At 39.2% G+C, this 23,346-nt stretch overlaps 1 protein-coding gene across 1 annotated transcript in view; it reads right to left on the bottom strand.

Moving 5' to 3' along the window:
- Positions 1 to 21,390: 21,390 nt before the first annotated feature.
- FANCB (FA complementation group B) overlaps positions 21,391 to 23,346 on the bottom strand; it is a 346,913-nt gene continuing 344,957 nt past the window's right edge. Inside the window, exon 15 of the mRNA XM_061136009.1 lies at positions 21,391 to 21,519. The gene's annotated coding sequence lies outside the window, so the exon portion shown is untranslated. The remainder of the gene's footprint in view (positions 21,520 to 23,346) is intronic.

Here is a 23,346-nt window from a genome sequence, read left to right as displayed (position 1 = left end):
AAACAAAGAAAATATAAGAGAAAGATGTTACAACCTCGGCAGTGGGGAGGATATTTTAACAATAACAAATGCACAAGCAAAGGAAATATAGGCTAAATTTAACCACATTGAAATTAAGAATTCCAGTTTAGTAAATAGACCATAAAATAAAGACAATTCATAAATAGGGAGAAGATATTTGCAGTATATATGACTGGCAAATGATTAATATCTAGAATGCACAGAAATTTTGGTAAAAACATACCAAAAAACTAAGGGAACAATGAACAGAAAATTTAGGATAATAGTTAGCTCTGGAGGTGTGATGGGATACAAAGGGATTGGGCAGGGGAACTTGGGGAACTTCAGAGGTTTGGGTAATATTCTCTTTCTTAGGAAGGTTTGGAGGGTATGTGAATTATTTCAATATTATTTAAACTGTATATATTATATATTCTTTTATGTCTATGACATATTTCATAAAAATATAGTACCCATGCATAAAACAGTTCTTCTATAACTGTGTGTTACAATATGGTCTTCTCTAGACACATTTGGCTATTTAAAATCAAATTACTTCAAATGAAATAAGATTAAACATTTCATGCCTCAGCCATACTGCCACATTTCAAATGCTTAATAATCACACATGGCTGCTAGCTACATTATTGGAAAGTATAGAATACTGGGCAACACTGTTCTAGAACATTCTTGTCTCCTTAGAGTTAGACACTGCTTTTATCCATTTTGACTTCCCTGGTGGTTCAGATGGTAAAGCGTCTGCCTACAATGCGGGAGACCCAGGTTCGATCCCCGGGTGGGGAAGATCTTTTGGAGAAGGAAATGGCAACCCACTCCAGTACGCTTGCCTGGAAAATCCCATGGGAGAAGCCTGGTAGGCTACAGTCCATGGGGTCGCAAAGAGTTGGGCACGACTGAGCAACTTTACTTACTTACTTTATCCATTTTAATAAAAAGAGGCAATTCATTGCTTTTCTGTAAAAAATGAAAAGGTCTCCATAATTCTTTCAGTAACAGCAGTAGGAGAGGAAGCAAAGATTTACTTCCTATGGATTTTGTTTCTCCTCTTGATTGAAGGAGATTCCATGAACAAATTTGTCAGACTTCATACTTCAGTTCACTTAACTCATCAAATGCCAGCATGAGCCTGATTATTTCTTCTGCTTCAGGAAGTCAAAGACTATTTCCATGCAGTTTCTTGTGCCATTAGGGTTGTGAACAGAATTTCATCTGCCAAAAAATTCATTGTGTGATTTCCAAAGTTAGGTATCCTCTAGAGTGGAGTTCATAAGAGGACAGTGGTCTTCTAGAATGAGAAAGGAGATCTCTTCTTCCTGTCTACTCTGTAGGTCTTCTCCAAAGCATGTGCTGCTAATCTGAGTGGCTGATACTTCAGTGTGCGTTTCACCCTGTGTGTTAGAGGGTCAAATATACAGGTGTACTTCTCTGTCTTGCCTCCATGGAGGAGAATCTGGCCTTGGGCTCTGGCTTCCTTTCCTTTTTTTTTTTTTTTTTATCTCACATACAGTTGGATATTCTAAACCCTGGCCTTACATTCCTAATACAGTTTCCATAAGGGTGGTAAAATTTAAAAGTGGGCTTTGCGATTAGAGTAAGGTTGAACTCTCAACCCCCAGCCTGGGTCTAAGACATGGATTTTTGTCTAGTTGCCTAGAAAGCTCTGCACTGAAGTTTCAGGCACAGGCTCACTGCAAAGATATAGAGCCTTTCTGCCCTTGCCATTGTCCACTGTGGGCAGAGTGACCTTAAGGACTTCAAGGAGAAGAGAATGGATGGACCAAGATAAGATTCGGGTGATACTTTATCCTTAGCTCAAGATTCCATTTAATGGCACTTGAAGCCCCATCTTCATCCCCAGAGATCCCAGATGGGGATTCATGATTAAGAGTTGAATGAGGAGGTAGAGAAGTAGGAGTCGTGAGCCTGCTCTTAGCTGTCACACTGCTCTGTGAGGAGCCGCCATTCCTCTTTAAGTAGGTGGTCTCTCTCATCTCATAGGTAATTGTCATTCCATCAACACTAGAGGCAGTACAGTAGGAGGCATCAAGATACCTTCTATCCTTGATCAGGACACTTGGGACATTCCTATACATCCTGGAAGTTACATCTCAAAGCCATGAATGTTTGCATGCTCTGTAATCCTGAATCTCTGAAGATAAAACCATTTTAAAAACCATTTTAATAGCTAAAATCTACTTCTAAAGAAGACTTATTTTTATCTGATTTCTCTACTAATATAGTTTGATTACCTCAAAGCAACAAGTACCCCTAAATTCATCACAGATGCTCAGGGTAGTAACAAGAATTATCACAAAATAATTTCCCATTTACCAATCGAAGTAATTCTAATTTCAGAATCAATAGAAATCTGCTCCTTTCTGTTTTATAAGTCCAGGTTTGTTTTCCCCCCATCATTTATTTTTTGTATTTATTCATTCATTTGTTTGTTTAATAGTATTTGTTGTCTAAGTCATTGCTTTCAAATCTGTGCACTGTGGACACTCAGGAAATTTGACTGCTATGTGAAAGGACCTTTAATCCCTCTTCTCACCAAGTACTGACTGCATAATGAATAAAAATAAATGTTCCAATATATTGACTACTACTTTCAAAGGTTTTCAGACCTTGTTACTGATCAAATAAGAAGCATTTAAGATTGTTTTTGAAATGATAGCCACTTCTTTTCCTAGTACAAGCATTTGCTCAATAAACTAATACTAGAAACATAGGTAAAATTATATGATGACTTGGAAATTTTCCTGATGGTATAAAGGATTCATAAGAATTAGCAAACTCTGGTCAAAGACATGCAAATCTGGCTCCTCCCCCATCTTGAATTAACTGTCTGCAAATGGGCTTTCCCAATCCTTGATCAACAGAAGCCATTTCTGATCCCTGACGAAGTTACAATATTGTTGGAGCAGAATCTGAGACAGATGTCTGTATACTAAAGGAAAATGAGCAAAAGCCTCTTACAACCAAAGAAAAAACCCCTTTGCTGATATAAAGTGATTGTTTCCATCCTCTTTCGGAAAAATCCTTTAAGACCACAATTTCTTTCCAAATAGAAGGGAAGAATAGCACCTAGAGGGAACACGATGTGAAATAAAGGGACCCCAGAACCTGACCATTGAGTCTCTCCCCCAAGCATGCCCTTGTCCTGTTTTGGACTTCCCTAGGTATTCCTGGATGGAGGCAGTGCCCAGTTAATGTGTTAGCCAGCACCCTCACTTTTCAGATAATCTGCCTCATTCTCAGGCTACTCATCTGCCTGAGATTCAAGGTGTAGGAAGATGAGTAGTCAGTTATGATTCCTTCAGAGGCAGCAATGTGCCAAACGGCTCTGCGGTTCTGGTTAAACAGTCACTATCTTCAGTAAGCTGCAGGTGAAGTCCAGGGGGGCAGAGTAAGCACTAAAACCACTGGTGAACCTGAGCTCCAGTCCCACGCTCAAGCAAGAAGATGCCATGATTAAATCACTTCTATTGGATTTTTTCATAGGGACATTAACTGGAAAAATAGCTACAAGAATTATATGATATGTATCTTTTGCTTGAAGTTCAAATAGCAGGAACAGATAATTCTCCAAAACATAAATCCCTTCTGGATAATAATTTAGCTCGTGTCCACCCTTTACCCCTCGGATTTCACTCCATCAGCTTGAAAAAGGCGTGTTTTTTGTGTTAACTGGAAGGGGGAGGGTGAATCTTCGTGGCTGGATGAAACAGAAACAATGAAAGTGCCCCTGATGCTGACTCAGTACTAATAGCTTCCTGTGGAAGAAAACATAACTTGATAAGGAGTGGGGAGATTGCAGAGGAGTCAACGAAGAATACAGAGGGAAAGAAGAAAACTTCTCTGCCTTCTATTGCCTACATGGGTTTGGTGGACATTTTATAAGGCTAGCTTATCATACTTCCAAATTGGTAGCATACTTCCAAATTGGTAGCATACTTCCAAACTGGTATAATGATGGCTGGCTTCAGCATGAAGCACACATTCCACACATAATAAGCACCCAATAAATATTTATTAACAGCATTTGACCAATTCGAGACCAATTTAGAAGACTGCTTCTGTCTCTCTTTTTTTTTTTTTCGCCAGCTTCCCATGCCATCTCTACTTGATTTCAGCTCTCAGAATTCTTTTAACAAGGCTCAAGATTGAGAAGATAGTTTGAATTACTTTAAAACTTGCTCACTTTGCCCTGGTCTTATGCTCAGAAAATAATTTCTTTCCTGAGGGAAGTACACCACCAATAGCTTTGCTTGTTTTTCCTGTTTTCTGAATATTATTTTTTAAAACATGAATTATAAGGAAAATAAGAAACTGTCTCTGTTTTAAAATTACTTTATGGTGGGCATTTACTCTAAAACAGCTCAAAAATAAGTTTTTTTTTTTACCTACATTGCACAGTAATATTTTGCCACCTATATTGTAAAAGGAGTGCCACACACTCTCCTGTAAGCTGACAGTTTTGCTAATTGCTATTACTGAAGTCATTTTAGTTCCTTTTTTTTAGGTTTAGGGAAGTCTGGTCCTAAAAGAGTAACAAACCAACACTCAGAAATTTGAAAATGTTGGGAGAGGCATCTCATTTCCTCTTACCAACTTTTAAATTCAGCTTTGTGATAAGTATAAGTGAATAAGCAGTGATTCTTGAACTTTAGAATGCATAAAAGTACCATGGAAAGCTTGTTCAAATCCAGATTCCTGTGCCCACCATCAGAGATCTTATTCAGCAGCGGCTGCCTGGACACTGGGGTTTCTAACAGGCTCCCAGATGATGCTGACACTGCTGGTCTGCAGACCACACTTTGAATAGCATTATCCTCATGGCCTGGATGAGCACATACAGCCGTTTGAAACACTCGACATCCTGCTAGCGGATTATGTGTGGGTTCAAGTAATCCTTCCTAATAAACTAGAATGGATATCAATATTTGGACATCTTAAGTCTTAAGCTTTGGCTATACCAGAAACAGTATGTTTTGAGACCAGCTCCAGGTTGACAAATGTGTTGTCACCATCATGACCCGTGCCTACCAATTCTGTTGTTAAGGCAGCCTAACTAAGAAGCAGGGGAAAGCCTGCTTCCCTACCTTGAGAACTACTGAGTCAAACCAAACATGAGATCATTACAATAGAACTGTGGAAAAGGGAGAAATCACCTAAGCAGATCCAGTTACTTTCTATGATAGCAGTTTAAAACACCATAAGCCAAGAGGAATGGGTGAACTTGCTTCTGTGGGAAGCAAAATGGGGGTGATAATCAGAAAAAGTGTGGGGTACATTTAAAATTAACTCACACCAGTTCTTTTGTCCACTTGAATTTTATAGGAACTTATCATATAGAACGGCAGGCTCTCAACAAACTGGCAGACATGATTCAAAGGATAATAGGTGTCCTTGAGTGTCGTTGAGATGTATTTATATCATCTGGAGTCCTCGTGCTGTTAATGGTCCATTTATTTGCTGTGCTGGCTGTGAGACCAACAAAAGCACATTCTCTGAGGCATATAATAAATTAAATTAAAAAGATATTGGGGACTTCTGATCTGGTTGAAATGAAGGAAGCACAATTCACCCTATCCTCCCATGAATTACAACTAAAAATACATAAAGTAACTCTCTGAGAATTGCAAGTAAACACACAGAAGTATGGTCAACAACATTAATCATTAAGGAAATGTAAACGAAAACCACAATAAGCAATCATTACACAAGTATCAGAATGGCTTATAAAATAACCTGACAATACCAAGTGCCAATGAGGATGCAGAGCAACACGAACTCTAATATATTCCTTATGGGAACTCAAAATGGGACAGTCATTCCAGAAAACAAATTTGCTGTTTCTTATAAAGGCCAACAAAATGCCAAATAAACCATTCCTAAGTGATTATCCTAGAGAAATGAAAGTTACATTCACACACAAACCTGTATGTGAATGTTTATAGAAGCCTTAAAAAGAAAAAAAATGTCTTTCAACAGATGGATGAACTAACAAATTGTGATCCAAATAATGGAATGCTACTTGGTAGTAATCCTAAAGGAAATCAGTCCTGAATATTCATTGGAAGGACTGATGCTGAAGCTGAAGCTCCAACACTTTGGCCACCTGATGCGAAGAACTGACTCATTGGAAAATACCCTGATGCTGGGAAAGATTGAAGGCAGGAGAAGGGGACGACAGAGGATAAGATGGTTGGAGGGCATCACCGACTTGATGGACGTGAGTTTGAGCAAGCTCTGGGAGTTGGTGATGGACAGGGAAGCCTGGCATGCTGCAGTCTATGGGGTCACAAGGAGTCAGACATGACTGAGCAACTGAACTGAACTGACTTGGTAATAAAAAGGACTGAATTCAGACTTTACAGCGAAGGACAGGGAAGCCTGGCATGCCGCAGTTCATGGGGTCACAAACAGTCAGACATGACTGAGTGACTGAACAACAATATAAACAACAAAATGAATCTCAAATACATTGCACTGAATAAACCAGTCTTAAAGGGGTTACATACTGCATATTTCCATATATTAAAAAAAGCCCAAAAAAACAAAACTTTTAGAGTGATCAGTGATTTGTCAGGGGAAAGTGTAGGTTAAGGGTTGACTATAAAGGAGCAGCATGATGGAATCTGGGGGGATTTTTTTGCTGTCTAATCCTGATTGTAGTGGTTATAAGACTCTATTCATTTGTCAAGACTCACAGAACTTCATGCCAAAACAAAAGTGAATTTCACTGTATGTAAATTTAAAAATAAAAAACAATTGTACTAGTGCTGAACATATGCATATTCCAGGACCCAGCCGTTCTACTTTTTGGTTTATAGCCAACATTTGTTCACCCAAAGACATGAATGAAAGTGTTTGTTGTAATACTATTCACAATAGTTCAAATCTTAAAAAATGATACAAACAAATTTATTTACAAAAGAGAAATAGACTCACAAACATAGCAAACTTATGGTTAACAGAGGGGAAAGAGAGGAGAGGAGGGATAAACTAGGAGTTTGGGATTAACATATACCCACTGATATATATAAAATAGATAAACAACAAGGACCTACTCTATAGCACAGGGAACTATACTCAAAATCTTGTAATAACCTATGATGGAAAAGAATCTGAAAAAGTATAGATTTCTATGTATATATAACTGAATCACTTTGTTGTATACCTGAAACTAACACAACATTGCAAACCAACTATATTTCAAATTAATTAATTAAAAAATAGCCAACAATGTAATGGATAAATAAAATGTGGTATGTTAATCTAATGGGAATTAATGAATTGCAACTACACATAATAATATGGTCTACTCTCACAAAAATAACGCTGAATTTTAAGAAGGCAAATATTAAAGTGTGCATACTAGATGATTTCATTTATATGAAATTGAAAAGCAGGCAAACACTAAGGTGTCAGAAGTTGTGGTAATGTTTACCCTTGGGGGGCTCATTACTGAAAGGGGAAATGAGTCCTATTGGGGTGATGGTAATGCCCTACTTTCTTTTTGTTTTTGGCAATGCTTTATTCTTTATCTGGGTACTGTTGATATGGGTCTGTTCAGTTTGTAAAAATTCATCAAGCTGTGACCTTTTGATTAGTATACTTTATGTATGTTATACTTCAATATAATGGGAATATACATAGGGTGGGATGTATGGAGACAGTAACATGTAAACATATATATTACCATATGTAAAGTAGAGAGCCAATGGGAATTTGCCGTATGACTCAAGGGGCTAAAACCTGGGCTTAGTAACAACCTAGAGAGCTGGGATGGGGAGGGAGATGGGAGGGATGTTCAAGTGGGAGGGGACATAGGTAAACCTGTGGCTGATTCAATGCTGATATTTGGCAGAAACCAACACAATACTGTAAAGCAATTATCCTTCAATTAAAAATAAATTACAAAAAAAAAGAATATCCCTGGTGTTCTGAGGATGAGGGCTGCCGTAGCACCTGGCCTTTAATCAGTCCTCTGTATGATTTCTCTTTTCATCTCCCACCCTAGGTGCAGGGACTTGGTTTCCTGTGTCACTTCAGCTGGCTGCAATTTCAGGACAAGTGATTAAATGAATGCCTTTCAGAGTCCTTGCTGGTGGATCAGATGTAGTCAAGGCAATCATGTGTCGCTGTACAATGCATTCCCTAATGCCCAGAGAGAAGGCACAAATGGCCCAGGGGGAGGGCTTTCAGTGTGATGGTTTTTCTCCAGAAAAGCATCTGAGTTTTGAAGTTTTTCTCTTGTAGCAGGTAAACATCACTTAAAAATATTCTCTATAAGACAATCAAAACTTGTCCCCTTAAGAAAGGATCAAGACATGCTTCCTTTTTAAAAAACAGGTGGTTTCTTTGCCTTATTTCATAACCATGCTTTTTGCACTTGTGATTAACAAATGATCTCAGCATGGAGCGGAGGAACAGACACAGTGGTCGGAGTCTCTAAAATTGTAGAAAATTATAATGCAGACTGGTGGATATTACAGGCTAGTGGACATGTTTTATTTTTTAACGTGGTTTTAAACCTCCTCCAAAGGAATACATCTACAAGCGGATTTTGTTAGGTGATGTAGGGTCCAACTCTAGCCTCTGGAAAAGCTGCCATGATTGGTACAAGAGCTAGAAAAAAGGCAGAGAGAGAACTGATAACAAGCTTACTGAGCATTGAATACTTACAAAATTCCTGACATGTGTGTTGTGTACCTATATAGGTATCTGACCATATATGTCTGTTTCCAAGTCTGTATCTGTTATCCTTACACATATATACACATATAATGATACATATGTACACATTTATTACATATATCCTTATTTAATCTTGTCAACAATCTTTGAGTACATTATGATCTGTTTTAAACATGATAATCTGAGAGTGAGCTGAAGTAATTTGCCCTAGGTATGCACAGAAAACAACAGAGAAAAGATTTGAAGCCAGTTCGTCTTGGTTCCTGGTGATACATCAGGGGCTTTATGACCCATGTGGGCCTGGGAAATGAAACAATCCATTTTACAAAGGAGCACTTGAGCTGGGGTTTTCAGGATAATTTTGTTTCAGATCATTCAGGAGGACTGTGAAAAAAGTTAAAAGGCTGAAGATTGTGAGCCTTGATGTTTGCAACTGTGAAGACTTCAGTATGTTTGGGGGGAGAAGAAATAAATCAACATGAGCAAAATGCAAGGTCTGCCTGTGGTAATGGTGACGGGAAAAAGGAGATGCCCAGATTGCAGGGGGAGGAGAGCAGACTTGAACCCCAGCTAAGGCATATTGGCTCAGATGACCCCAAATTCCACCCTGGCATTGAGAGAGGTGACTGAAACCCAAATGAAGCCATTTTATATTCTATTTGTGGTGCTATATACCTTTATCCTGAGTTTCTACCCTTTGAAGTGACAAACTTCTCTAAAATTAGCCAAATTAAATGTGAGTAAATCCCATATATGTGTATTGACCTCACACATCATAACTCAGGTAGTTTTTGAATACTTGGATTCACTTTCCCCTCAATAGTCAATGTATTTTTCACTACTCTTCATCCTTGAGATGTGTCCAGACAGTCATCTCAGCTAGAAGGCAAGCATAGAGGCTGATAATACTGTATTTGTCTTAGAATCTTGGAAATCAGTGATTGAACTGATCCTGCTTCCCAACATTATCTGCATGTCAGCACCAAATTATTATAAATCCAACATATTTCCCAAGTGCATTTAGTTTGAAGGATTCAAATTGTTTTCTGGATTCTTTATTAATCCTCACAATATGTACAGGAGGTACCTGCTCTCAAATGTCAGGCCCATTTTACAGATGGAGGATTTGAGCAGCTTAACCAAAGATGAGTCAGCTGCATCCTCAAAGGAGTGCGGATCTAGCCCAGCCATGACCCTGGACCCGTTCATTCCTGGCTGTTGCTCTATTATTGAACATGGCTTCTCTGGGTTTCACTCTGGTGCTGGTCTTTGGATGGTTACTAGGCAACTTGAGCTGTCACAGCCTGGCTGGTTCGAAATACCAGAGCATCAAAGTCCTATAAAAATGAGGCAAAATCTTCTCATTGTACACACATTAAATTTAGTTTAGCACAATGTCATTCCAGTGAGGATAGTCCGGGAAAAACGAAAAGCTTTGAGGAGCAACCAAACAGTGTGCATCTGATGGATTGGATTAATTTTAGGCTGATAATTATTACAGGTGTCAGCACACAGAAGAGATGAAAAGAAAGTATAGCTGCTTGCTGTAGAGAACATCGCAAGCCTAAGGCACTCAAATAAATACTTATACCACGTGGAAAGATGATGGAAAGGGGATGGTAAGGGGTCAAGATGGAAGACAGAAATCATCCAATAACCCAGGTGACTTGATCTTGCCTGCTCTGAGCTTGCCTGGTGATTTCAAAACAGCGTAGCAAAAAGACGAGTGAGAGAAGGAAAACAAGCTCTGTGCAGTCGTGTATATCCACATAGGCCTGGTTATGGGAAGTGGGTTTTGTCTTTGGGGAGAGAGGAGGGTGTGAGATGTGGTCCTGGGCCTTGGAAACAACAGCAGAGCCGCAGGCCGGCAGCACAGTCCTTACACATAGGCAGGGAGGGGCCGACTGAACCTCCAGCTTCCCATCGGCTCTGCATAGGTTGCTGACAGTGTTTTCACTCCATTCTGTTTAAAGAGGGGGCATTTTGACCAGACCTCACAAGTAAAAAGTTCAAATTTTCTAAATTTTTAAAAGTGTGTCTACTCAGGTCTTATTATAAAACTATACTAATCAAGACAATGTGGTAAGAGTGGAAACAATGAAAAAAAACTATCAACAAAAAAACATATAGATTCAAGAAATATACTCAGACATGTGTAGATGACTGATTTGCAACAGGGGTGCACAGAAAAAGGATAATCTTTTTCAACAAAAGTTGCTGAAACAATTGGAAATCTGTACACAAATACGTGAACTTTGAACCAGGCTTCACACCATCCCCCTAAATTCACACAAAATACAGCATAGAGCTAAATGAAAAGTCTAAAACTATGAAAGTACTAGAGGAAAATATACAAGAAAAGTCCATGTGAGCATTGGTTCAACAAAGATTTCAGAGATATGACAGCAAAAATTATAAAATAAAAATTAGATACATTTGATTTCACCAAAATTAAAAATTTCTGCTCTTATTGTATGTTAACTATATTTCAATTAAGCTGTTTAAAATAATTTTAAAAATTTTGTGGGGCAATCAATCCCTGAGATGTAATTCACGCCTGCCCCTTGTGCTCCCTTCCCAGGCCCTACTCAACCTCACAGATAGGCAGAAGAACTCTGTCAAAATGTGTCCCTTAAAACCCCTCTGATTCCATGTGGTTCTGCCCAAGGAGGCACTTGCAATATCATCCTGGTGTCCTGCTGACAGACTGCAGAAGGGATTACAGACAAAATAACTGCTGTCACAATTAAACTCATAAACAACAGCCAGTAGCTTATGCTCACTCAAGAAAGAGATGCTGCTATTTTTCATTTCTTCAGAGTTCTAGCTAATGCGATAAGCCTTAAAAAGTAAAGAAGCTATGTAAATACTGGAAGAGTCATATTACCCTGATTTGCAAATGATATGATCATTTCCTAGAAAAACATCAGGCATAATTAAAAGTAAATTATTGGATTGCAGGTAAAATAATTTAGTAAGGTACTGGTTACCAGGACAAATATTTAAAAAATCAATTCAGTTACTAGTAGAAACCAGATAGGAATGAAAATGGGAAAAAAAAATCCCATATACATTCCATTAACAATAGAGACAAAAGCTACAAAATACACAGGGAAAAATTTAACAAAGAAATGTAAGATTTATTTGAGAGAGAGCTATAAATTTCATTGAGCAACATAAAACAAGACTTGAATATAGAGATATACCATGCTCCTGGATAGAAAGTCATAATATAATAAAAATGTTAATCCTTTTCAAATAAATATATCAACTTCATATAATTTCAATCAGAAACAAAACAGGCTTTCTTTTTATTTTTTATTTATTTTTTTTTATGTTAAGTCATTTATTTTTTTTCCTTTTATTTATTTATTTTTCATTTATTTTTATTAGTTGGAGGCTAATTACTTTACAATACTGTAGTGGTTTTTGTCATACATTGACATGAATCAGCCATGGATTTACACGTATTCCCCATCCCGATCCCCGCTCCCACCTCCCTCTCTACCCGATTCCTCTGGGTCTTCCCAGTGCACCAGGCCCCAGCACTTGTCTCATGCATCCAGCCTGGGCTGGTGATCTGTTTCACCCTAGATAATATAAGGAGACATACAGATGGCTAACAAACACCTGAAAAGATGCTCAACATCACTCATTATCAGAGAAATGCAAATCAAAACCACAATGAGGTACCATTACACGCCAGTCAGGATGGCTGCTATCCAAAAGTCTACAAGCAATAAATGCTGGAGAGGGTGTGGAGAAAAGGGAACCCTCTTACACTGTTGGTGGGAATGCAAACTAGTACAGCCGCTATGGAAAACAGTGTGGAGATTTCTTAAAAAACTGGAAATAGAACTGCCATATGACCCAGCAATCCCACTTCTGGGCATACACACTGAGGAAACCAGATCTGAAAGAGACACGTGCACCCCAATGTTCATTGCAGCACTGTTTATAATAGCCAGGACATGGAAGCAACCTAGATGCCCATCAGCAGACGAATGGATAAGGAAGCTATGGTACATATACACAATGGAATATTACTCAGCCATTAAAAAGAATTCATTTGAATCAGTTCTAATGAGATGGATGAAACTGGATCCCATTATACAGAGTGAGGTAAGCCAGAAAGATAAAGACCGATACAGTATACTAACACATATATATGGAATTTAGAAAGATGGTAATTATAAACCTATATGCAAAACAGAAAAAGAGACACAGAAGTACAGAACAGACTTTTGGACTCTGTGGGAGAAGGCAAGGGTGGGATGTTTTGAGAGAACAGCATCGAAACAGGCTTTCTTTTTAAATCTAAAAGAATTTAAGAATGCATGGGCTTCCCAGGTGGCACTAGTGGTAAAAAACCTGCCTGCCAATGCAGGAGACATAAGAAACGAGGGTTCAATCCCTGGGTTGGGAAGATCCCCTGGAGGAGGACATGGCAACCCACTGCAGTATTCTTGCCTGGAGAATTCCATGGGTGGAGGAGCCTGGCGTACTGCAGACTGTGGGGTCACAAAGAGTCGAACATGCAACAAGAATGCATTTAATAAAATAAAGTATGCAATTTGCCAAGAATGTTTTTGAGAAGGTAGTAAATAAGAAGAGATGTATCCTCCCTACTATTAAAAATTACTGTAATCCAGAATCTTCTCAGGGTTTGCTTCTGGGGAACCCAGCACGACAGTCATGAACAGTCTGTCCCTCAACCATATTTTAATGGGGATGCCAGAATTCAATTTCAACACTGGCTTTTATACAGATAAGAGAGCATGAAAGGAAAGTGAGTTTAAGCTTTTTAAAGCTGTACGTCATTGGCCAACTGGGTCTCAGATGGGCTATGGACCTAGGAAGCAGTCCTTATGATCCCTTTCCCTTTGTCTTTTACCTGGGCTCTGCTTTTTAAACATTTGCCTTTGTGACCTGGTCCTCCTTCTTGGCTGGATCACTTGGCTTGTTTCTCATCCAGCACAGCTCCTCCCCATTTTGTTTGTAATTCTGTGAGTTGGCACCCCTCCTGGTGCTTTCTTCTAGCTTGGCCACCTTTATGCCCCACTTGGTTCTGGCCCAAGATCCAGCACTTTTTCTCCCTTGCCCCATTCCTACAGGCAGTTCCAAAATTCTAGATTTAGTCACGGACTCATTCGCAATCTTACTCCTCCTTCCCTGGAGAAAACTGCCTTCATTGGATTCTGACAAATGGCTAGACTTTGAGTGATTTGGAGTCTGGGGCCATGTCTTATTTAGCTGTCAGGCACTGATACTGCTAGTATCACTACATTTGTTTTACCTTGTTAGTACCATGGTCTAAGTGGCTTCAACAACAGAAATTTATTTCCTCATGTTTCTGAAAGGTAGAGGTCCAAGATCAAGCTGTCAGCAGGTATGGTTTCTTCTGAGGGCTTCCCTCCTGGGCTTATAGATGGCCATCTTCTCCCTGTGTCTTCACATGGTCTTTCCTCTGTACATGTCAGTGTCCTCATCTTCTCTTCTTATAGGGACACCAGTCATATTGGACTATGGCTAACCCAAATGATCTCATTTAATCTTAATTTCCTCTTTAAAGATGCTATCTTCAAGTAGTTCCATTAATAGTTTCTTCAGTGATGTTTACTGTTTAGCCAGTAGAGAGTGATAGGGTGGTAAAAGAGGAGTTCAGTGAATAACTTGCTGACTTAAGCAGTTGACAGGAATGTTCTGAAAAGATGGTTACTTCTTGGAAGGAAAGTTATGACCAACCTAGACAGCATATTAAAAAGCAGAGACATTACTTTGCCAACAAAGGTCCTAGCTCTAGTCAAGGCTATGGTTTTTCCAGTGGTCATGTATGGATGTGAGAGTTGGACTATAAAGAAAGTTGAGCACCGAAGAATTGATGCTTTTGAACTGTGCTGTTGGAGAAGACTCTTGAGAGCCCCTTGGACTGCAAGGAGATCCAACCAGTTCATCCTAAAGGAAATCAGTCCTGGGTGTTCATTGGAAGGACTGATGTTGAAGCTGAAACTCCAATACTTTGGCCACCTGATGCAAAGAGCTGACTCACTTGAAAAGACCCTGATGCTGGGAAAGATTGAGGGCAGGAGGAGAAGGGAACGACAGAGGATGAGATGGTTGGATGGCATCACCGACTTGATGGACATGGGTTTGGGTGGACTCCGGGAGTTGATGATGGACAGGGAGGCCTGGTGTGCTGTGGTTCATGGGGTTGCAAAGAGTCGGACACGACTGAGCGACTGAACTGATGCTGATGATGCTGGAAAGGAAAGGATTCCAAGCATGTGCCTCCTGAAGGAGCTTCTCCATCACTCCATTTGCTGAATGATTAGTATCTTTTTCCAGAGGATACCACAATCAGGGTACGACACTACTGAAGTCCAAGCTATCTAGCATGTCAGCGTGTCCTTGTGTATAACGTGCCTCCCAGGAAATGCTTGCAACTGACTTACCTGGAACTAGCATTCTCCCTCTTACTCAATTCCTGGATGCAACCCTTTCCTTCTCTTGTGTGGCTGTGACTCACCCACTTTCAGTATTATCTGCAGTGCCAACAGCCAGCATTCTGCAAGGTGGCAGCATGGGGGCAATGGACCCATCTCTGATCTGGGCTTTGTTCTACTCCATTCTGCCACTGAACTTTAAAACAGGGATTCTGGACACTGGCTGTGTGTGAAAACCACCTGGGGGGAGGCTTTTTAAAAAACCATCAGTGTGATTCAATATCCACAAATCAATCAACACCCTACACCACATTAACAAAATGAAGAAAAAAAATCACTTGATCATCTCAATAGATGCAGAAAAGGCATTTGACAAAATTCAACATCTATTTATGATTAAAACTGACCAAAAAGTGAGTATAAAGGGAACATACTTCAACGTAATATAGGCCATATATGACAAACCCACAGGTAACTTAATACTCGATTGTGAAAAGCTGAAAGCTTTTCCTCTAAGATCAGAAACAAGACAAAAATATCCATTACCATCACTTTTATTCAACATAGTATTGGAGGACCTAGCCATAGCAATCAGACCAAGCAGAGAGAGAGAAAAGGCATCCAAATAAGAAAGGAAGAAGCAAAATTGCCACTATTTGCAGATGACATTATACTATATACCAAAAATCCTAAAGACTCCACCAAAAAGCTATTAGAACTAATAAATGAATTCAGTAAATTTGCAGGATACAAAATCAATATATAGAAACCTGTTGCATATCTATACACTAATAGCAAACCATCGGAAATTAAGAAAGCAATATCATTTATGACTGTATCAAAAATAATAAAATAATCAATAACTATGAATAAGATATTTGCAAATGATATGTCTGATAAGGAGTCAATATCCAAAATATATAGAGAACTCATACAATTCAAAGTCAAAACCCCAAACAACTCAATTAAACATGGGCAGAGGACCTGAATAAACATTTATCCAAGGAAGACATACAGAGAACTAGCAGACACATGAAAAGATTCTCAACATCACTAACTCATCAAGGAAATACAAATCAAAACCATAAAGAGATGTCACCTCACACCTGTCAGAATGGCTATTATCAAAAGAAATAACAAGAGATGGAGAGGGTATGAAGAAAAGGGAACCCTCATGCACTGTTTCTGGGAGTGTAAACTGGTACAGCTATTAATACTAGGGAATCATAATGCTATAGAAAACAGTATGATAGTTCCTCAAAAAAATTAAAAATAGAACTACCACACAATCTGGCAGTTCCACTTCTGGGTATTTATCTGAAGAAAATGAAAACTAACTATAATTCAAAAAGATACATGCACCCCTATATTCATAGCAGCACTGTTCACAATAGCCTAGACATGGCAACAACCAAAATATCCATCAACAGATGAATAGATAAAAGAGATGTGGTCCATATATACAATGGACTACTACTTGGCTATAAATGATAATGAAATAATGTCATTTGCAGCAACATGGATGGACCTAGAGGGTATTATGCTAAGTGAAATAACTCGGATATACAAAGACAAATACTATATGATTTCACTTATGTGTGGAATCTAAAAAACAAATAAAATAGGAAAAGACTCATAGATACAGAGAATAAACTGGTGGTTGTTAGAGGTGAAGGCGTCAGGAGCTGGGCAAATTAGGTGAAGAGGATTTTTTTTCCCATTTATTTTTATTAGTTGGAGGCTAATTACTTTACAATATTGTAGTGGTTTTTGCCATACGTTGACATGAGTCAGCCATGGATTTACATGTGTTCCCCTTCCCGATCCCCCCTCCCGCCTCCCTCGATGAAGAGGATTTAGAGGTATAAACTTTCAGTTACAAAATAAGTCACAAGGATGCAATTTATAGCAAAAGTAATACAATCAATAATACTATAATAACTTTGTATGGTGACAGATGATTACTAGACTTATTCTGATAAATTCATACCGTATTTAAATGTTAAGACACGTTGTACACCTGAAACTAATATAATATCATATGTTGACTATACTTGAACCAAATTTAAAAAAATAACAATAAAAAGTCATCAATGTCAGGCTACATCCCTGATCAATCAGGTTGGCTTTAGAGGTGGGGCACAGACACCCCTATTTTCTAAAGCTCTCAGCGAGATTTTATGTGCAGCAGAGTGGAGAATCATCATTTTTATCTGAGTCTCACTTTCCTCATCTGTAGAAAAAGATGTTGGAATCTGATGACTCCCAACACAGTGTGCTATGAACTACAACCCTAAATTCTATTTCAAAATTATCAGGGCACATCCCCCTCCAATATTTCTTCCACTGGTATAGCTACTAAGATTTTCTTCCCTATGGCATGATTACAACATCGCTGATAGCTCTCTCATTATTTAAGGTTTGGTAGAAAGTAAAATGATTTTCCCCTCCAAAGAAACTAAAAGTGAAGGGGCAAAAATATAACTCTGTGTTTACTGAATGGGAAGATCTCTATGATCTCTCACATGCTAGCTGAACTTGAACACTCTATGGTGTGAAGTTCAATGCCATTTCATGTCTCTAATCACATCCCTTGAGCACAGAGGTCTGAGTAGCATCACTGCAGCTGGTGAGAGCAGGAAACACACAGAATTGAGCCAAATCAGTTTTTTTGTTTTTGAAAAAGAACATGTCTGGGACTCAAAAAAATAGTTCAGATCAGAATCTACCAAGTAAGCCTAGAATAGATACGAGTAGGCAGATGAGCAGAGCAGAGGCCACAAGGTTCTCCCCACAGGCCAAACGCTGAGTGAAGTAACAGGAGCACTTTGGTGGAGTTATCAAATAAGATGCTAAACTTCCATGCTTGAGTTACTTAACAAAATCCTCCTTGGATGATATGTAGCAGGTCTTCTTAAGGTAAAACTAAGTGGTGAGAATAATTTAGATATACTGATCAACAATGGTCTGAAGAGACTCTTTCTAGCTATTTGATAAACGGATTTTTAAAAAAATTATCCCCTGCTAATCTGATAGGGCCAAGCACTCAGGTCATTGACTGCATGGGGGATAAAATCTGTAGTTGACCTCTACCAGCCAAGATACAGTGTTTTCCAAAATTGTCAGTAGTGAGGAGAAAAGCTGATGGAATGAAGCTCTGACAAAAGTCTGAATGTGGGTCTAAGATCTTCCAGAATGTATGAGAAGCTTAACAGACTGATTAGGAAAAGAGCCAGCAGTTATTGCAATTGTCATGGACAGCAAATGGCACTCAGTGACATCTCTAATGATTCCATGTGATCAGACCCCAGGGGGGAAACAATCAAGGCTAGATAGAGGGTTTTGTCCACGACAGACAGAAGCAAGCAGACAGAATGCATCTACCTGAGTAAGAATCAGAAAGCCTGGGGTCAGAAGGCAGAATTGAGAAAGCTAGGCTCAAAGACTGGGCTCCAGAGGTTGAAGGACTCTGAGACTCTAAAGTGAGACAGAAACTTACTCAGGATTCTAGCAACAAAAACAGAGTGATGGTAAAGAAACATCTGGGCATCAGGGGCTTTCTGATAGAGTGACCAACTCTCCTGGTTTGTCTTGGACTTTCTGTTTTAGCACCAAGTCCTACACCCAGGGCAATCTCTCAGCCCGAGGGAAATGGGGACAGTAGAGTGCCCTACTGCTGCATAATACTGAGCCAAGACCAGTGGTTTTCTGAATAAAAGGAGGCCTCTTCTTCAGAAGATGTAAAATGACACAGCTGATTTCAAGGCAAATGTCATAGAAGGGTCAGGGAATCAAGAATGGTCCTTATAGCTACCATACCAGACCATGGGGCCTTTTAAATGTCCTTTCATCTCTTTGGATTTCAGTTTCTTTATCAGCAAAATGATTACTTGGCTTTCAATCATTTTTATTTTTCTCTTTTAAGAGCAGCAGAATCCTTTCTTCAAATGAAATCTTAGCCAGAAAGGAATATAACCAGGAGCTAATGCAGAACCACTGGGTTGAAGTCAGGTTGGGGACCTATAACCCTGACCACTTTTGCTCTACACTCAACCTTACCCCCTTCTGCACCAGACAGCCCTTGAGACATCTGTGTGGAACCTATACTGCTCTGAAGAACAGACCTTTAAAACCACCAACTGGATGAGCAGAGTTCTCTCTGGGTCAGAAATGCCATGATGCCTTGGTCATCTGCAACATTATCACTGTTTTTCAGAACTGGATTAGCTGCCCCTTTTTTTCAGAGTCCTGGCCTCAATATCTCTCTGTTTCTTCAACACACACACTAGTCAGAACACAGTCAAGGAACCAGCTCAATTGGGCTTTGCTTATTCTCCAAGGCAAATAATGTCCAGAAAAGATCATGTCTGGATTGCAGGAATATGGGCAACTGATTTCTTGTGGTGTGTCTGTGTGTGTGCATGTGTGAGAGTGCCTTTCTGCATTTTCTATAATTTGAATGTAATACTTATCTCTGGGGCTTGAACATGCTTTTGCCTGGGCTATTACATTTGACCTACTCTCTCCCCCTGCTCAGAGACTTTTTCCTTGGCTCCTCCCCTTTGTCTTACATCCCTACTTTGACAATGCACTTTCCTACTTTAGCTTGCAGTGTGAGTTTCTATTATTAGCTTCAACGTCCCCTGCTTTCAGGGGACTGATCCAGCCCTAAGACACCACACTTTGTTTCCGGTGGCTATCTCCAGGTGTTAATAACCTGGTGAAGTCCTCTTGTTTACCTGAAAATAGCTTAGTAGTCACTCCCAGCCATAGGGGGTGATCTACTCCCAGTTCTGTTCTGTTTTACTGTAAAGAGGATGTTCTAATGAAGAGGAGATAAGTTCTTCAATTTGTTGACTCTAAATAGTATACTATTTGGTCTCCCTGAGGATAAAGAACATCCAATTGAACCTCTAATGGTGCCAAAGGATGTGGTCTTTCCTCTGCCATGTAAAGTGATATACAAGTGCTCGGGGCTGGTGCACTGGGAGGACCCAGAGGAATCGGGTGGAGAGGGAGGTGGGAGGGGGGATCGGGATGGGGAATACGTGTAACTCTTTGGCTGGTTCATATCAATGTATGACAAAACCCACTGAAATGTTGTGAAGCAATTAGCCTCCAACTAATAAAAAATAAATAAATAAATAAAGTGTTATGGATAGATGTTGATGACCTTATTGCCTTAAAAGAATCAGGACCACTGAGTTATAGTGAGATCCAGATAGTACGTTAGAAAGTGGTGGAATAATCAGGTGACAACTGTTAATAAGTTGTTTTATTTTTTTTTTATACTGGAGTAGCTGCTTATGAGGAACATTCCATACCCTGGCAGCCAACTCAGTTTCAACCATTCTTATCTTCAGTTACCTAGTACCTGACTCATGCCTGACCTGGTTCTCCTGGTCTTTTGCTTCCAGTATTATAAGTAACAATAGTTTATTATAAGTAATAATAATTTATTATTATAAATTTGCTTCCAATTTATGACCTTGGCCTATTGGATCCAATCTTTCTTGGTGTCATTATCTGTCAATAACCCTTGCATATTACAAACTATTCAACCTTGCTCCATGATGATCCTTAAGGAAAGATGGTGGTGGACAGATGTGACTCGGGAAGAAATATATCACCAATGATTGATTTTGAGACTTTCAGCCTATAACCTAAACTCTCTAAACCTCATTTTTCCATATGCAAAACAGAAAAGAACTGCCTCATAGGATTGTTGTGAAGACTAAATTTTGGTATTTATAAAATATTTGGCATAATGCCTACCCATTAAAAGGTGCTGCCTACTACATAGAACAGGGCTAATCAAACTGCGATTTATGGACCAGGGCTAGTTTTTTCATTGCTGGTCTGTGATGAAAAAAGGAGTACAAAAATTGAGAGTTAGCATTCAGAAACTTTTAGACTACAAAATTCCTTTTTTTTTTTAATTAGTTGGAGGCTAATTACTTCACAGCATTTCAGTGGGTTTTGTCATACATTGGTATGAATCAGCCATAGAGTTACACGTATTCCCCATCCCAATCCCCCCTCCCACCTCCCTCTCCACCTGATTCCTCTGGGTCTTCCCAGTGCACCAGGTCCGAGCACTTGTCTCATGCATGATTCAATTTCCAAGTATACTTAGAGAAGCCCTGATATAAACGAGACCTCAGTTGAAGAAGTATCTGATGTACAGTTTCACATATGTCAGCTGGAGAGACATTCTTAAGAAATAGTATATGACCTCTCCCCTTTCTGCTGGCCAATTACCTTCATGGTATTGTTGATCCTTGAAAGTCCTCCTATAACACCATCACATTTGCGAAGAACTTTTTCCCCTTTTCTGCTCATTTGTTGGTGTCTGTTAAAAAAAAAAACACAAATGAACATTAACATTTGTTCAAAACATAACTCAGAAAATCTGTTTCAAAGCATGCAGGATGCATTCCAAGGCCGATTGGCATTTCTGATTTGTGTTACCCATGCCATTTCCCAAAGCTGTCAGGGGATAATTAAAAGTCAGAGGGGAAATTTAATTCTCTTCATATTAAGGTATAGTGGCTGTAGTAAAGAGAAAGCATTAACATTTTTAGGGCAGGAGGAGAGGAGAGCTTGATTAAATTCAAGGAAAACAATCAATTCTAGGCGTATGCTGTGGTCACTTTATCCATTAGCTTCAGGACAAGAGTGGCATTTGGAGCACAGTCTTTTTCAAGGCATTGGCACCAGGCCATTCCTGAAGCACACAGTCATTATGGAGACATTTAATTAGTGCATTTTGCATGATTGCCTATGGACACAGGAGGGGCAATGTGCCATCTTGCCCTTTTTAGGGTCAACTGATGGCTGGCGAGGGAGCCAGCCTCCAAAGTCATGGTAAATTTGGTGAGGTTAGGGACTCCATATTACTTCCATTTTTTAAAATATATTCCATGTCCACAATAGAGCCTGGAACATAATAGGCACTCAATAAAATACTTGTTGGATGAATACGTAACTCCAAGGTTGCCAAAGCTAGAATCTCTCCAGAAATCTGGTTCCACCCACCATGTCTAGTTCTAGTAAATGACTGAACCAGAATTCAAACATAGAGTTCAAAGTTCATTCTACTATAGCATGTCACATAGATGACATCAGAAACAATTGCCATGCCCTCCATAAATGGGGTGGCCCCACAATGCCCCCCTCCCCAGACTCCATGGGACTGAGTTACCCCTTACTGCTCTCAGTCTTCCCTAGAGAGGGGTATATAGTGGTGCCTCTTAAGCTTATTACCATGAGAATAGAATTGGACTCTTCTCCTATGGGCAAATAAGCCCTCCCTCTATCATCCTCTACACAATGTGTTCTAGCCATGTGTTGAAGAACATAAGCTGGCCCTCGGGAGTACAAAAGGAGACATTACTGCAATAGATTGACGTATAAAGCCAAAGTGGAATCTGTTACTAAAAATCCATTCCAGTCTCATCTTTATCCTCCCTGTTTCAACAGACTCGTGTACTATATGACCCTTGAGCATCTTTCACTTGAATTTTTTTAAAAATACAGTAAGAGAACTAACAACAGTGTTTAGTTTAAGTAAACATGAAAGCACTTTCCAAGTAAGTTGACCTCCTTTCTTTGATCAGCCAAAAAGAATGTTTAAGATGAGCTCTATGCTGTACCCTGAAGGTTAAAAAAATCAGACTTTGTTATACTGAGCCAGCAAAGGACTTGCAGACTCATAAACTCTGAGTCCTTTTGTTTCTCATTAATAATCTAATTTAGTGGCTTTATAAAGGGATGCTCAGGACTTAAAGGGTTATAAGAATTGGGTTCAGGAGAAAAATAGGGATGAAAGCATTGGTTAAGATTGGAAGAAAATAGGAAAGGTTAGAAAGGAAGAGAAGCAAATCAAGAAATAATGAGCTAAAATTTCAAATCTTGCTCCTAACTAGTGCCTCTTCCTGGACTAAAAGCTATGAAAAGTATAAGAAATGAATTTCTCTGTCATCTTTACATGCAATATGTCTTACACTTAACTAAATAGTTATATATTAATTTAAAATCAAGTGCAAAGTCATAATACAGCATAGAAAACATGTACTAAAGCTGATAAGGAAGAAGAGCAAGGACCTTGCAAAACAGAGTTCCCAGGAACTCTGTGGGGTATGTGTGTGTACGTGTGTGTACGTGTATGTGTGTGTAC

The sequence above is a fragment of the Dama dama genome, chromosome X, assembly GCF_033118175.1.
Source record: "Dama dama isolate Ldn47 chromosome X, ASM3311817v1, whole genome shotgun sequence".
NCBI lineage: Eukaryota > Metazoa > Chordata > Mammalia > Artiodactyla > Cervidae > Dama > Dama dama.
This window is presented reverse-complemented; position numbering and strand designations above follow the sequence as displayed.